Raw genomic sequence first — 17,873 nt, 5'->3', positions numbered from 1 at the left:
GAGAGAGAGAGAGAGAGAGAGAGAGAGAGAGAGGGGAAGAGGGGGAAGGGGGGAGAGGGGGAAGTGAAGACGCAGGTGAGGAGTTAAAAAGAGACTTGGATGTGGGTGAGGGAGATCTGTTGCATCATGTGATCGAGGGAGAAAATGCGTCCAGAAACGTTGACTTGAAACTAGTCAGATAGATTTAAAGAAAAAAAAAATTCTTTTACTTGCTGTTTATCACGTAGCTGGTGAAACTGGTTCTTAGCATATGACTAAGCCAAAGCATTTATGTTAAGCATTTTTGCATAAATTAGCATTACCGGGCAAAGTCATGTGCTCAGTTACCTAGAGAGGTGGCCAAAATTACATAATAAACAGAACTTGATTAAGACTAAACTAGTTTATAAAAAACTGCTACGGGACTACTTTTTCCCTCAGGCTCAAGCGTTAGCGTCTTTGGTGTTTTCCTCTTTCGTTCTTCAGTTTTTTTATTTTTTCTTTGTGTTAGTTAGAAATTATAGTTGAATAAATCAGATGGAATGACATCTAAAGCCGTGGAATGACATCTAAAGCCGTAAGTCATCAAATTTCACTATACAAATTAAATTCATATCTAAAGCAAATTTATATGACAAGCAAACATTCACCCATTCAAATACGATTACAATAACTGATATATAATTAGTAAATACGTGCAATTTTATATTTAACATCCCAAGATATCCTTACAGTTCGATCGGAATAAACGTTTTTTTTTTATGTTGGAGAAGTACTACAACCATTCAGAAAAAATAACACTGATTGTAATTTAATATTTTCTTTTATTCAACTGTAATCACCATATCGCTGATGAAAATTCAAAACTGAGTTTGAAGACCGCTCCTGCAAACGACAACTATACCTGACTTGAAGAAAAAATACTATGCCCGACTTGAGTACCGAGAAGCGAGAACAACAGTAACACTTTAGTGTCAGACAGCAAGGACAACGGAAAACAGCTGTAATAAATACGGGGATGAATAAGAGAACCGTTCTTTACTGATTACCCTGCATCTCTCTATCATCCCACCGAGTTTTGGTGAAAAGGAGATAAAACTGTAACAGAACCAAAGACGGTTACTATTAGAAAAAAAATCTAAAATACCCAAAATACGGGAAAAAAATCCAATTTTAATCTACATCTCACTTGGGCATTGAAATTAACAATTCTCAAAATGCCAGCATCCACTCTGGAAGGTGTTTAAGCTTGAATTCTCTCTTTTTTTTTCTTAATCCTTAACATCGGAATACCTGCAATTACAAATATGAATGGAGTAAAATGAAGTCTTAAATTTCAAGTATTCGATAACACAAGACTAACTGTGTAATGACATAGCAGTGAGCAGCATGATAATCTTATTCAAATGAAATCCAACAAGATTCTGAGAAAATCAAGGAGGGACTGAAGTAGCCTACAACAACATTCTCTCTCTCTCTCTCTCTCTCTCTCTCTCTCTCTCTCTCTCTCTCTCTCTCTCTCTCTCTCTCCTCATTAAAGTAAGAGATTACTGTCGCAATGTCATTTCAGCGATATTTCCGTTACTGACGCGGCTGAAAGGCACAATGTTCTAAAAGTTGCTTTTGTTAGTATAACCAGTGAATTATGCATTCCTTATTTGCGAAGTAAAGAATTATTCATTGTGGATGGAACAATCAATGTTTGCTTATAGAGGATCAAATTCACTCTTCAAAGGAATTGTTTATTATTTTGAATATGAGCACGGATAGAATCAGCTTAGAGTAACTGCAGAAAAAAAGACCCAGTACCTCAGCCATGACAAAGAAAGACCAAGATGTAGAATAGGAGATAAAGCATTATATATCATCAAGGGGTAAAGAGTAAAGCCAATTTACATTCTCTTTTACAGTAAATGGGACACACAAGAGCTTAAATCCTTCGATTCACATCTAACAACATCATCAAGCAACTGAATTTCAAATTTAAAAGCAAACGCATCCTTTATCGATTCTTTATTAAAGTTTTTTCCTCATTCAGCAGATCTACTATGACCCCATTATAATATTTCTATTCTCCATTTAACTTCCCTTGGTAGCCCACGTTCACATTGGCAGCAGGACGCACAACTGCAGAAACTTAATCACGGCCTCCCCACTCCACCTCAACCCCCAAACCCTCCGCTACAAATAATACAAAATAAAAATCATATTATTTAGAGAATTGGCCGCCAATATCTCTCGTCGGTAGAGGCCCTGAAGATATCAGTATTTACTGAGCTTTAAAATGCAGTCAGTAGTAATGCTGCAAAAATGCAATTTTATGAAGATAAAAAGGGAACATAACTTGTTTGGTTAAATAAACTCCTTTACACTTGAAACTATTGTCATAATCTTGTGAATATTTCTTTTCCTGTTCTGTATTATTCTCCATTAAGCAAAAAATATCCAACGACTTCGCCAATATCATTTCATTCCTCTTTTTTCAGCCACAGAGATGTAAAGGGTTATCTTTTCAAGAGCATTTTCCAGTATACCTTTCTCATCCCTTTTCTTCCTCACTAACTACTCTGTTTGGTTTAAATTTCTTTTTCTGTTGTTTTTTTGTCTCATTTCTTGTTTTTATTTTCTTTTATTTATGTATTCGTCTAACGTTTGCCTTGTTATTTTTCAGTCTTATGAGGTTTCTTTAAAGATACATTACAGAACCTTTATCACTAACATTCTTATAATGTGGTTCTCATGTCCTGTCATCTTCCTTGTACAATATTGCCTTATTATCTTCTTGACGTCTTTCTTCCAAGAAGTATCTAATATGCCAAGCGTTGGGATTTATAAGGTCATTCAACGCTGAAAGGGATATTGACAGTAAAGGAGGTTTTAAAGGTGCAACGGGAGGCAAACCTCGCAGTTGGAAAGTAAGGCAGAAGAAAGGGAACATGAACGAAGGTATAGTAAGAGGAATGAAAGGGGTTGCAGCTACGGGCCGAAGGGACACTGCAAAGAACTTCAAGTAATGCCTACAGTGCATCACACGGGGTCGAATTGATGAGGATTTTTTCTTTCTTTCTCTATTACTACCACTGTTACTCTTGCTGTAAGGATCCGCAACCCAACACGCCTGGCCCAGTTCGATTCTCGGGGCACCTCCTAACCTCTCGGATACCCTACCCTACTACTGGGAATGGTAGCAAAGACTGCACACACAACAAAACACATGTACGCTTAAGGGGTGGCGACACATCCACCGGTAGATATCATTTTTTGCAAGCACTCGCACTGTCAGTATTTGTTATGACAAGGCCACAACAGTGTTAGCCTAGTCGTCTTGCATGCATATCATAGTGTCGTTCGAGTTGTTAAATGTCAGCATCTGATTATGAACGGACGCAGAGAGGCAAGCGCTGATAGAAATAAGAAGCCAACGATATTTCCTGACGAAATAGAAGAGGGATAGATAATTTTCCTTGTCTTCACCGTCTGGTTCTAAAGCAAACTGTGTCAGTCAGCTGAAAGTTACCCTTGCCAGTCAAGTGAGATTTGTAGAGAGAGAGAGAGAGAGAGAGAGAGAGAGAGAGAGAGAGAGAGAGAGAGAGAGAGAGAGAGAGAGAGAGTCCATATGCCACGAAAAAATTTGTCCGCAGGTGATAGTACGATCTACAAATAAAAATTTACCACCAGCATGGGGAAACTTATCATTAGCAAGCTAAATAGTGTCAGGTTCAAATGCTAAACTTCATTCAGAATAATTCATCATCTGATGACAAGCAATTTATCATATCGTCAAAATAAGATTGGGAAGAGAACTGTAATGGTTACGGAAGTCAATATGGACTGCCGGCGTAATATATATGGAGTAAATAGAGTTAAATAGATGTCCACATTTGGTAAACAAAACAAAATTTAAACACACTTTTATTAAAATGATCTAAAAAGTAAAAATTATTTTTGAGACACCTCAAAAAATAATTTTTTTACTTTTTAGTTCATTTTAATAACAGCGAGTTTTAACAAATATTTTTTTTAATTTTTTTTATTTTATACTTTTTACCTTTGACAGCAACTGTAACCGATTTAAGATCGTAGCTAACGAAATCGAGCCAAAGAAGGTTTGAAAAATCCGAAGAGTTTCATACAAATCCTGATATACTGGAAGAGGTCACTAAGGGTCACTAGAGGTGTCTGTTGACCTACTGATCATGTAAGGTTGTACTGTCACCGGGATTGAGTAACCATGCAGGTCGAAAATTGAGTTACAAGATTTTACCCAAACAAACAAACAAACAAACAAAAAAAAGCAAGCTAAATAAAAGCGTACAAAAAGGCTAACGTTGGTGATTTTGTCATGAAGAAAAAATTGGCAGACGATATGTTGCTGTAAAAACTACATTGGGATGTAGGAGAGGAAGATTTGATTTGATTTGATTTATAAAAATTTGACCATAAAACCAACCACTGGGACACCTTTGGCCATTCAGTGCTTAAGACAAGAGGAAAGAGGGAGTTGGAGTGGTTGGACAGCAAGATGGAGGAAAGGAAGCGGGAACGGACGTTAACAGCTAAAAAAGTGGGTGTGTCTAGGGGCCAAATGTATGTCAGAAATGCACGGCACTGTATAGAGGGGTGCAACTCTACTAATAAGCCTACTGTGTAGGCGTACAAAGTGGCTAGAGTTATGTTGTGGAAGGGAATTATATGTACTATTCGTATGTCTTACCGGAACACAAATTCCAACCTATGCCTTTTTGTGTTGAAATAGCGTGATAGCAACTATTCTCCACTCTGCAATATTTCCACAAAGATAACCCACATAAGTCTCTCTCTTTCGAGAGTAAATGACCTCGCTTCTACTCTGTAAATTACATAACTGGCTTAACTGGTTTTTTTTCCAGTCCCTTAACCTTTTTCCCATTACAAAAGTAGATCAGCCATAATATTCGTTCTCAAAATATTTGCCAGGATACTTACAGAGTTTACTACAATCAGTGATGCAATGTGCTACTTTGGAATCTACTACATGAAAAGAATTAAAGTGTACTTACCTTTTCGTTGTTTGTGAAAGCTAGATGTCCTCTTCTTCGCGAGTTAATAAAGCGCATGAACCCGTCACCCTGTAAATATGGGAGATTTTTAGCAAATATAATACTTAACCTCAGAAGTGGACCTAAACTAATTGATAATATGTACTTCTATTATTGAATCTAGTGTTATTCAGTTTGGATATGTTTTTGTCTATCAGTGCTGAAGTGCAATTGCAGTAAGTATAACTTGCATCGCAAAAATCGTGTCTGAGTGGGGAGGGAGTAGGGTTAGACTATTCCAGTATCTGTTATAATACCGATTTATCGCTAGTCAAAATTAATGAACTCCAGTTTTATTAATATTTTTGTAGCTGCCGCAGATCTTCAAAATAAGTAAACATTCTCACAGCATAACCCTAAAAGTCATTAACTAGCAAACAAGCTTGCAAAGGCGATTGTCCACGTGATAAAAATAAAAATACGAGGGAGTTAGAAAAATCATAAATAAAAATATAGAGACAACACACCTCCACGATGTTATTCGGGGCATAAGTGGTGTCGAGTAGGTATGGAGAGAAGATTCTCTCCAAAAGTTAAGAACAAAGATGATAAGCACCAGTAAGTAAAAAGAAAAAATAATACATAAATACAATAAGAAAATGATAGATGGTGCTCTAGAGATGCGTAACTCGCGAGGCTTATTATCAATATCAATCCCAGGGAGATGGTTCTACAGTTTAACAATAAAAGGTTTGTTGATTAACTTAGATTAGGCTCGCTTATGCCAGCAAAAGTCCTTGTCTTACGGTAGGTTCGGCAAGTCCTGAATGGTATGACGCCTAGTGTGGACCTCTGACCACAACAACCAAGAAAGACAAACAGTAACACGAATTTTTATGCAGGTCAATGAAGAAACTATCATACGCAACATATAACCCAAAAGAAAGAATTCACATCGCTTCGAAGTGTTTTATGCTCTCCTTGTCTTTCAAATGCCAAGCAGAGATAGGCTGTTATGTCACTGTCCAAAACACAAAACAAGGACATAAGCCATTCTCTAAATGTATCATTCTAGAAAATATAGTGCTTTCTACGTGTGGCTATTTTAGTTCTACAATTTTTGTGTTTGACATCGAATATACCCCTTTGAAAATTCTGCACAAAACACCAACCCCTTGACTTATTACGATTATGACCACAACAGAGCGGTTAATATCATTAATGGTGAGCTGTCTGTTTACATACAAACTGATTTAGCGTTGGCCTCAGACCTTACTATGTAATAGAAATTCAAAATCAACACTTAAAAATAACTTCACATAGGGTGTTAATAAATAAAGTATTCCCGCAGTAATTCATACCCAATGATTTTTACCAAAACAATATCTAGACAGTTCTTCGTCTCGCCATATCAACAACAATTCAGTCTGAATGCTTATGGAACGAAAAGGCCAGCCTTTGGAGCTGTTCTCGTAGGCATTGTCACATAGTAACTTTTTTTTTAGCCTTCTGATACCTTGCTGACATTATTGGCGCCATCAGGCAACTGCACTGTCACACTGGTCGAATAGATCACTCAGGAGGCTGACGTCACATTATCATGGCAACGGTGACATTAGTTCTAGATAGAAGCATTGCCAAAGACAACTTGTGCAGGATGGTTGCTTCCATGATTATAGCTGATTTATTTCTTCTCTGACGAAAATGAATAAATAAAACGTAGCCAGGCTACAATTTGCGTACTTTTGGATGGTGTTTGCTTCTTACCTACTTCATCTGTGATAACTTTTTAAAGAAAGCTAAACGCAAATATGAAGTGTGTGTGTTGCTTTCAGTAGCATTATATGAGACTAGGCAAATCAGTGGAGGAGAAATGTGAGCAGGACTTAGCCTGCGCAAATAAATATAGTCTAGTTTTTGTCTTATGAGGTCATTCAGCGCTGAGACGGAAATTGACGCTAAATGGTCTGACTGGTGTGACAGGAGGAAAACCTCGCAGTTGCCCTATGAATCAATTGTTAGAAAAGGGTTTAAAGTAAGATGGAAGAAAGAGAATATGAAAGGAGGTACAGCAAAAAAGAATGAAAGGGGTTGCAGCTAGGGGCCGAAGGGACGCTGCAAAGAACCTTAAGTAATGCCTACAAGTGCATAAGGAACTGACGGCACTAACCGCCCTATGAATATTAGTCAATAGGAGGATCAACGAGACACAAACCGAGTTGGTCTCTGCTTCTCTATTGACTGCTATGGCAGAGAAAACCACAAAAAAAATATGTTAGGCTAAGATTAAATAGGAGGCCTAAGCAAATCATAATTATTGCGAAGCATGTTTGAAACGACGAAGTATTTTCATATCACTTAATTACAGTTTAGAATCCCTCCTGGTTACCTCCCTCCCGGAGTGAGCAACATCAAGAACCATGGTAACATTTCGTAAAACTTCCGTATCGCTTTCTTTTAATCCTACTTAATTCAAATTTTAGAGATTCAAAACAGGTGACAGTGTTCTTCTGTTAGAACAGAATGAAATATATAGAATTTAAGCCACAGGCTAAGCGCTGGAAACTGTGAAGTTATTCAGCGCTGAAAGGGAAATTTACAGTATGAATGTTTGAAAAGTGTTACGGGGAAACCCATAGAGCGCCAATCACTGGAGTGGCGATCTCCCTGCCGAGCGTGTGACCTTGGGCGGCCATATTGAAAGGTCTCCGTTCGGCTCATAGAACTATATTTTATTATTATTATTATTATTATTATTATTAATTAACCCAATTTCACAGAGAAAAATTATCTTACAAAAACAGGTTGGCCTAAGCACTCCAACCATTGTGGTCAAGGCCTAAACATCTGATCTTGGATCTAAGCAGCATATAGCAAAAATGGTTCCTGTAAATTACAGGATTTTCTTTGCATACAGTCGCTAAACATTAACTAAACAGTAATGTACAATCACTAAACACTAACATTCACAATACACTTACACTCACTAAACACCTGCACTTACTATACACTCACACTCACTAAACACATACACGCACTTACTAAACACTCACAATCACTAAACACTCACACTTCCTAAACACTCACACTCAACACCACTAAACACTCACCAAATACTCACTGTACCCCAAACATTCAGGAAACATTCACTAAACACTCACTTAATCCTAAGCATTCATGAAACACTAAACACTCGCTAAGGATTCACTATGCATTCACTATACACTAAACATTCACTAAGTACTCATCATACAATAAACACTCACTAAACATTTACTAAGCACTCACTATACACTAAACATCAACTAAACCCTAAACACTCTTTAAACTCTAAATACTCACTAACCCCAAATGCTCATTAAATCCCTAAACACTTATTAAACACTAAACAGTCAATCAACATTCACTAATCACTCATTAAACACTCACTAAACACTTACACATTCTAAACATTTACTAAACACTAATTTTCACGAGACATGCACTAAACACTCACGAAACATTCGCTGAATACTTACTAAACATTCACTAAACCCTAAACACTCGCTAAACATTCACTGAATACTTACACACTAAACATTAACTGAATACTTATACACTAAACATTAACTGAATACTTATACACTAAACATTCACTGAATACTTATACACTAAACATTCACTAAACACTAACATTCACTAAACACTAACATTCACTAAACACTAAGCACTCACTAAACACACACTAAACATTCAGTAAACCCTAAACACTCACTAAAAATTCACTGAATGCTTAAACACTAAACATTCACTAAACGCTAACATTCACTAAACCCTAAACACTACCTAAACATTCACTGTATACTTACACAGAAACATTCATTTAATACTTACACAATAAACATTCACTAAACACTAACAAGCAGTACGCCTTCACTAAACCCTAAACACTAACTAAACACTTAAACAATAAACATTCACTAAACACTCACTAAAAATTCACTGAATACTTACACACTAAACATTCACTAAATGCTAATATTCACAAGACATTCACTAAACACTCACAAAACATTTACTGAATACTTACACACTAAACATTAACTGACTACTTACCCACTAAACATTCACTAACATTCATAAAACATTCACTAAACCCTACTAAACATTCACTGAATACTTACACAGAAACATTCACTTAATACTTACACAATAAACATTCACTAAACACTAACAAGCAGTACACCTTCACTAAACCCTAAACACTAACTAAACACTTAAACAATAAATATTCACTAAACCCTAAACACTCACTAAAAATTCACTGAATACTTACACACTAAGCATTCACTAAATGCTAATATTCACAAGACATTCACCTATCACTCACAAAACATTTACTGAATACTTACACACTAAACATTAACTGACTACTTACCCACTAAACATTACTAACATTCATAAAACATTCACTAAACCCTAAACGCTCACTACACGTTCTCTGAATACTTACACAATAAACATTCACTGAACACTTACACACTAAACATTCACTAAAAACTAACATTCACTAAACCCTAAGCACTCACTAAATACACTAAGCATTCACTAAACCCTAGACACTCACTAAACATTCACTGAATGCTTACACACTAAACATTCACAAAACCCTAAACACTCACTAAACATTCACTGAATACTTACTAAGTAAACATTCACTAAACCCTATACTAAACATTCACTAAAACCATAAACTAAACATTCACTAAGCACTCATAAAAATTCACTAAAAACACACTAAACCCTAAACATTCGCAAAACATTCACTAAACACTCATAAAAATTCACTAAAAACCCACTAAACCCTAAACATTCGCTAAACACTTACTCATTAAGCATTAACGATGCAAAAAAAATTCACTATCACACTAAGCCCCTGTTCAATTTGCAGGTTACTAGACCTTTAAAGATGGCCACAAAGCTTTGCAGCGCCTCCCTGGTGGAAGACCACCAAACTGCGTAGTACTGGTATAGAGATCGCAACTGCAGGTATATTATGTTCCAAGTGGATCTTGTCCGGACAATTCCTGTCATCCCTGGGGTGACAGTAGGAAATCTGGGAATTCCAAAAGTTTCTGGGAATTTCAGAGGCTTCTGGGGCGTCTGGAGGCTTACAGGACTTCTGAAGGCTTGTAGACAATTTCCAGGCACTGTAGTCTTTGGATTTCTTCCACAATACTAAAGAACAGAGTTTTATGGAGAAGAAATCGGAGATGAAAGGCTTCGAAGATTTCTTTGGGGGAAGCTCACGTTTTTGGAGATGAATAAGCAAACGTTCTTGGAGATGAATTCTAGAGGCTTTTCGGGCTTCTGAAGGCTCCAAGATGATCTCCAGGCACTGAAGCCTTTGGAAACGCCCATTGCATTCTCCAGGAATGCTTCAGGAGCTTAAGAGTGCTTCAAAGGCTACTGGAGTCGTGAAGATGTCTTCAAGAATACCCAGAAGTCTTCCCTTGTCGTCAGGAGATATCTATATATATCAGTTTGAGGGAATCCCGTAAGATTATAGACGACGACACAGTAAAGTGAAGAAACTACTCATGTGTCAGAAAAAGAACTCTAGGTAATGGTTAACGTGATGTTAAAACGATCTAAAACCTTTCAGATTTTCCTTAAAGACATTTTGGAATCCTTCAGTCTCCAGCTCCTGGAGGAACAAGAGAAATGCCATTCGTGAAAGCACCGAGCTCCAAAGTCTCTAGGAACAATCTCCGAGATGCTTCAAATCATCTGGAAGCCTTCAGAGAGAGCAAGTGTCATATTTGAAAAGCTGGGTAAGAGAAAGCAAAGAGTATGGTGAGGAGAAGGGTCCGACCCAGAGGCTGCTTCCTCGGAGGAAGGCAGGTATCCTGCCAGGCTGGGGAAGCGGGCCTGGAGAGGGCCCAAGCCCCTCAAGGATGGGCCCCAAAAGCCCTCAAGGCTCGCCAGTCTTTTGAGGGCAGCCTTGAAGGGAAGGGTCCGACCCAGAGGCTGCTTCCTCGGAGGAAGGCAGGTATCCTGCCAGGCTGGGGAAGCGGGCCTGGAGAGGGCCCAAGAACTTCAAGGATGAGGCCCAAAAGCCCACAAGGCTTGCAAGTCTCTTGAGGGCAGCCTTGAAGGAAAGGGTCCGACCCAGAGGCTGCTTCCTCGGAGGAAGGCAGGTATCCTGCCAGGCTGAGGAAGTGGGCCTGGAGAGGGCCCAAGAACTTCAAGGATGAGGCCCAAAAGCCCACAAGGCTTGCCAGTCTATTGAGGGCAGACCTGAAGGGAAGGGTCCGTTCCAGAGGCTGCTTCCTCGGAGGAAGGCAGGTATCCTACCAGGCTGGGGAAGCGGGCCTGGAGAGGGCCCAAGAACTTCAAGGATGAGGCACAAAAGCCCACTAGGCTTGCCAGTCTCTTGAGGGCAGACTTGAAGGGAAGGGTCCAACCCAGAGGCTGCTTCCTCAGAGGAAGGCAGGTATCCTGCCAGGCTGGGGAAGTGGGCCTGGAGAGGGCCCAAAAACTCACCAAGGATAAGGCCCAAGGCCCCCATGGCTCGTCAGTCTCTTGAGGGCAGCCTTGAAGGGAAGGGTCCGACCCAGAGGCTGCTTCCTCAGAGGAAGGCAGGTATCCTGCCAGGCTGGGGAAGTGGGCCTGGAGAGTCGCCAAGAACTTCAAGGATGGGCCCTAAAAGTCTCCAAGATTCGCCCGTCTCTTGAGGGTACCCTTGAAGGGAAGGGTCCGACCCATAGTTAGTTACTGGGTGGACTAGTGGGCTGAATTTTCACTCGTTGTTTGTTGATGCTGTTGCATTGTGTTCCGAGGCGTTGCGGTCTTCTGTGCCCATTCGAAGGGACTGGCTAGAGAATGGGTGTGAGGGTACTTCCGTGGGCAACACCAATCATCCAGCAGATCCCGTCGAAAGGGCACAGAAGATGGCAGCGCCTCCGGAGCGACATGCAGCAGAGTCAACAGAAGGCCAGTCAGAATCCTTCACAGTCCTGCTTAACTTTGGGGGTTGTTCCTCGTGCTTTGTTTCTTCTTCAGCTGGACTTCCTCCGCTTTTTCCTTCCACTTTCCAATTCGGCAGAGCGGTTCATGTCTTGGGCCTCTTCTCGAACGAACCCAATTTTCCCTCTTTCGCCTTTGAGTTTTTCCTTCGATGGGGCAATTTGCGGTTTCTTCTCAGCCACGTTCCGTTGGAGCGATTGCGTTCGATCGTCCAGCTTCTGGACTTTCGACTGAACACCTAAATTATTCCTCTGGGCCTCTTTTCCAAGACTGTTGTCAAGACCGCCATTTCTTGCTCGAGGAACATGAACTTCTTGGTGTGAAGCTCGCAGGCGCCCTTCCAGCTCTTTCCTCATCTTCTTACTCTCTGCTTCAAGGGTCATCACCTTTTCCTCGAAGCTCTTCAACACAGGACCACTCTTTCCTTAACTTCTTTCCTAAATCCTCATTCTTTGGGATATGAAATTCTTCTTTCAGAATGGTGTCGTCAATTTCAATCTGGTTGTTCTAGTTCCTGAGAGCAGAATTAATCGTATTGGTCTTTCCATGTGGATGGCTAGTTAGTCCTCCGAAAACATTTTTAACAAGATCATGTCCAAAGTTTTGAGCTCCCTTTATAAACAATAACACTGATCCGAAAATATTTATAGTCAACAATTGCGCACAAACATTTTTCAGTACTGGAAACATGGTAATTTTCCTTCTACTTCTTCAAAGCATATAATTTTATTTGCAGATGATTCTACCGGAAACTGGGATAAAAAAGGGAGAAAGAGACAGATTTCCAAAATGTGTTTTGAGAAAAGTCTTGAAGTCTTCAGTTCACGGGAAATGAGATTCCACAGGAAAAGAATTTGTACATGTTTCTAGAAATAGACTCGGAATCTAGACTAAAAATACTGACCAGACCTAAAAATTACTTAATTATTGGTGTCTTTCATCAATCTGCTTTATAAACCATTGAATAAAATCGTTAAGAGCCTAATATCTATGCATACAAAATGGAATTAATAAAGCAGGGGCATTTTAGCTTATATAAAAGCTCGTATTCATGCACATTCATTCATACATACACACATACATTATATATATATATATATATATATATATATATATATATATATATATATATATATATATATATATATATATATATATGTCTTTGTGTGTGTGTATATGTATGTATAAATATATATATATATATATATATATATATATATATATATATATATATATATATATATATATATATATTGTGTGTGTATATATATATATATATATCTAATATATATGTTTGTGTGTCTGTGTGTGTCTGTGCGTGTGTATAAAAAGTCATATAGCTGTAGGCTTTTCCTTAGTTGATATCAGGGGGGCATCTAAGAATAGGCATACGTATATCACATCACAGTATATTATTTAGCAATGTCATATTACACCATCAAGGCTAAACTGATCTAAAAAGACACTCTTCTTTTTAGCTCAGTTTATCCTTGGTGACACAGTGTGCATTGCTAATGTCGTCGGCAATAATAAAGTATGATATGATATACGTATGCCTTTTCCTGGATGCCCCTTTGATAGAAATATATGTATGTATGTACGTATGTATGTATGTATGTATGTATGTATATATATATATATATATATATATATATATATGTACATATACATACATATATATATATATATATATATATATATATATATATATATATATATATATATATATATATATATATATAATTATAATTTCTAAGTCATAGAGCGTCAATCATTGGAGTGGCGATCTCCCTGCCGAGCGTGTGACCTCAAGCTGCCATACTGAAAGGTCTCGGTCCAGCTCATAGTAGTATACTTTATTATTATTTTTTTTTTTACTATTGTTATTATTACTATTATTATTATTATTATTATTATTATTATTATTACTTGACCCAATTTCGCAGAGGAAATATTACCTCACAAAAACAGGTTGGTCTATGCACTCCAACCATTGTGGTCAAGGCCTAAGCATCTGATCTTTGATCTAAGCAGTGTTTAGCATAAATGGTTCCTGTAAATTACAGGATTTTCTTTGCATACAGTTGCTAAACACTAACTAAACAGTAATGTACAATCACTAAACACTAACATCCACAATACAATTACACTCACTAAACAGTCACACTTACCATATACTCACACTCACTAAACACACACACGCAGTTACTCTACATTCACACTCACTAAACACTCACACTTACTACACTCACACTCAATAACTCTAAACACTCACTAAATACTCACTGTACCCCAAACACTCAGTAAACATTCACTAAACACTCACTTAATCCTACACATGCATTAAACACTAAACACTCCCTAAGCATTCACTAAGCACTCACTATACAATAAACATTTACTAAGTACTCACTATACACTAAAAACTCACTAAACATTCACTAAGCACTCACTATACACTAAACATTAACTAAACCCTAAACACTCATTAAACACTAAATGCTCACTAAACCCTAAATGCTCATTAAATCCCTAAACACTCATTAAACACTAAAACAGTCAATGAACATTCACTAATCACTATTAAACACTCACTAAACACTTACACACTAAACATTCACTAAACACTAATTTTCAGAAGACATTCACCAAACACCCACTAAACAGTCACTGAATACTTACTAAACATTCACTAAACACTAATAATCATAAAACATTCACTAAACCCTAAACACTCACTAAACATTAACTGAATACTTACACAGTAAACATTCACTGAATACTTACACACTAAACATTCACTAAACACTAACATGGAATAAACCTTCACAAAACCCTAAATACTCACTAAACACTTACACACTAAACATTCGCTAAACCTAAACACTCACTAAACATTCACTGAACACTTACACACTAAACATTCACTAAACACTAACATTCACAAGACATTCACTAAACAATCACTAAACATTTACTGAATACTTACACACTAAACATTCACTAACAATTACAAAACATTCACTAAGCCCTAAACACTCACTGAACATTCACTGAATACTTCACACTAAACACTTATTCAATAAACCCTAAACATTCGCTAAACACTTACTCATTAAATATCAAAGATAAAAAAATTCACAATCGCACTAAGCCCCGTTCAATTTGCCGGTTACCAGACCTTTAAAGATGTCCGCAGGGCTTTGCAGTGCCGCACTGGTGGAAGACCACAGAACTACGTAGTAGTGACTGGTATAGAGATCGCAACTCCAGGTATATATACCCCTCTATGGAAACACCTCGCAGTTGCGCTGTGAAACAATTGTTAGTCAGATGGAAGAAAGAGAGTTTAATCGGAGGTACAGTAAAGGGAATGAAAGAGGTTGCAGCTAGGGGCAAAAAGGGCACTGCAAAGACCCTTAAGTAATGCCTACAGTGCATCACGTGAGGTGCACTGACGGTACTACTCCCCATGGAACAATGCTTTCTATGTTGAACAGGCTCATATGAGCCTTTTATCACTACTTTTAATGTTTAATATCATTTGTTATTCACTGTTACTAAAGTTTTTGATATTTTAAACTTTCGTCTACTTTATTCTATTCATTGTTTCTGGGTCTAGTCATTTAATTAGTCTTTGTATTTAATTTTCCTTACTGACCTGCTGCGCCTCAACTTCACTAAACCTAGTATTGGGCCCCTTTCACTCACATCTTATTTAATGGTGAGTAACAAACTTTATCTTTTTCTCTGTGTCCATTCACTTCTCTGATGAAAATCTAATCCAAATTTCTTATAACCACAGGGATCTTATCTTATAAAATGACTAATACAAACAGTGACGATGTTATAAGTTTTATAGCTTTATCAACTTTTCTGATCTTTTACTTCACTATTCGCTGCAGTTCAATTTTTCGTATTGGTTACTGCAGTCAAGAACAAAACACTGAATCACATGTCGCTTGAAAACAAAGTACAGAATGAGCTAAAAACGTTCACCATTATTGGTGTCTGAGAGCATCAGAACAACCCAGTCAGTGGTTACCCTGAATACGTGACGTCAGACTTTGGCTCCATATCGTTTTACACCATAAACCGAAGCATTTACGCGAGTAATTCAGCTGAGATTAACAGTTTCGTAAATATGCTAATGTATTTAAAAGTACTGCTCAACAAGCATCTGCTTGTTCTCGTTAATATGGACATAATAGGACGGCCTATATTCTAAATGCCCATTAAAATTCTAAAACTTACTGCTTTCCAACAACCCGTAGAAAGAAAACAGTAATTAGTATTACTACTAACACAGCTTGGTGATACTTCCAGTGTGAGGCTCTCATGTTGGTGGGTGTAGGGGAATTGTACGTGTAAACCTTTCTCTATCGTATTCCCCACGTACACACACAAATTTGGTTGCAAGGTAACGAACATCCGTCGAATGTTAAAGCCTACAGCAAATATGGATAGGTAATACAAGCCAAGCTGCAACTGTAGTTGGAAAAGCAGAATGCTGCAAGACGGTGTTCAGCCATTTAACGCCCGCCTGCGATTCAATAGACATAGGCCTAGCGTTTCCCTGGACAAGATTCCTTTCCTTGTTGTTACCATTTTAAAAGGCTATTTTTTTTTCTTTTGCATAATGACTCGATAGTTCTTACCACTGAGAAATTATTGTTACATATTCGAAAGTAAGTTGTACTAATAAGGTTTAAATGATCAAGTCTCATCAAATGAGTAGTATAAGGGCAAAGGTGTTACCAATCAACGAGACAATATTTGATGAAAACATGAAATAAACCTGGATTTGTTACACATGAAAATACAACTATTTTTACTTTGAATCTAATAACAAACGTTGTTTTCTAAGGTTTGGTTACGTCTACCTGAACTACTCTCAGAATTTGGCTGAGAAACCACGTTCGGTAAAATGCATTTTATTAGACAACTCTAACGCTCCCACTGAATGTCTAAAACTGAAAAATTCGTGGTATAGACAGTATCCTACGTGCCTACCTACTGCAAAGAATCCTTGAAATACAGCAAGTGTCCTTATACATCACACTAACCGTTTACCTATAGGCCTACTTAATACTAAGCATTTTTAATAAAAAGCAGGATCTTTATTCACTTTATATAATGTGGAATTTATAAAATGATTGGTGTTCTGATTACAAAACTGAAAATACCACTGTTTTTTTATGCGACAATAATATGCTGAAAATATTAGACTTGAACAGGGAAAGCTTATCGCGACTAAAAAGCCATTTACCCGAGGAGCACAATATCATAGTCAATAAAATTCTGTATGTTTTGCTAACCTTTGAAATGTTATTCCATTTTTTCTTGAAGAATTGCTGTGCCCACTTCTGTGATTGTATGCTGCACAACCAATTATTACAAAGATAATGAACGAAATAAATCGCAGGACGCGCTAAGCGCCTAATTCGGTTTTCAGGCATTTGGCCACAGGGCAAGCAGCGCCGCCCTGGTGGCGACACACCAAACTACGTAGAACTTATCTGCGTTTTACATCTCCATTTGTTGTTGGCATAAAAAAAACTACCTGAATCTCTCTCGTTACTGCATTGAATAGAGGTGTTTAACTTGACTCTCGGGCTCTTTTTTTTTATTTCCATACACAGCCAGTACCCAATTCAGATTTCTTATCGACATAGGCCTAGGTTTCAAAGTTGGCTTTTCATCAAAGCTCGTTTTTACTCTTACACATTTCATATGATTTTCATGCATTGTAGTACATATAATTAATAAATTTCTTTTAAGCTCGTCATTTGATACGTTTTACATAATTAAAAAATCTTTAGATTCTTTTTTTCGAAAGCTAATGTCTTAAAAAAAAGATATTCAAAC

General features: G+C 37.6%; 1 protein-coding gene across 1 annotated transcript in view; it reads right to left on the bottom strand.

Annotated features, from left to right (window-relative positions):
• The window catches only part of LOC136829385 (DNA ligase 1-like), a 658,152-nt gene extending 640,696 nt beyond the window's left edge, over positions 1 to 17,456 (bottom strand). The window contains exons 1-2 of the mRNA XM_067087866.1: positions 17,324 to 17,456; positions 5,019 to 5,087 (exon numbers count right to left, since the gene is read on the bottom strand). The gene's annotated coding sequence lies outside the window, so the exon portion shown is untranslated. The remainder of the gene's footprint in view (positions 1 to 5,018; positions 5,088 to 17,323) is intronic.
• Between the last annotated feature and the right edge of the window lie 417 nt (positions 17,457 to 17,873).

This window comes from Macrobrachium rosenbergii, chromosome 44 (assembly GCF_040412425.1).
Source record: "Macrobrachium rosenbergii isolate ZJJX-2024 chromosome 44, ASM4041242v1, whole genome shotgun sequence".
In the NCBI taxonomy this organism is placed as follows: domain Eukaryota; kingdom Metazoa; phylum Arthropoda; class Malacostraca; order Decapoda; family Palaemonidae; genus Macrobrachium; species Macrobrachium rosenbergii.
This window is presented reverse-complemented; position numbering and strand designations above follow the sequence as displayed.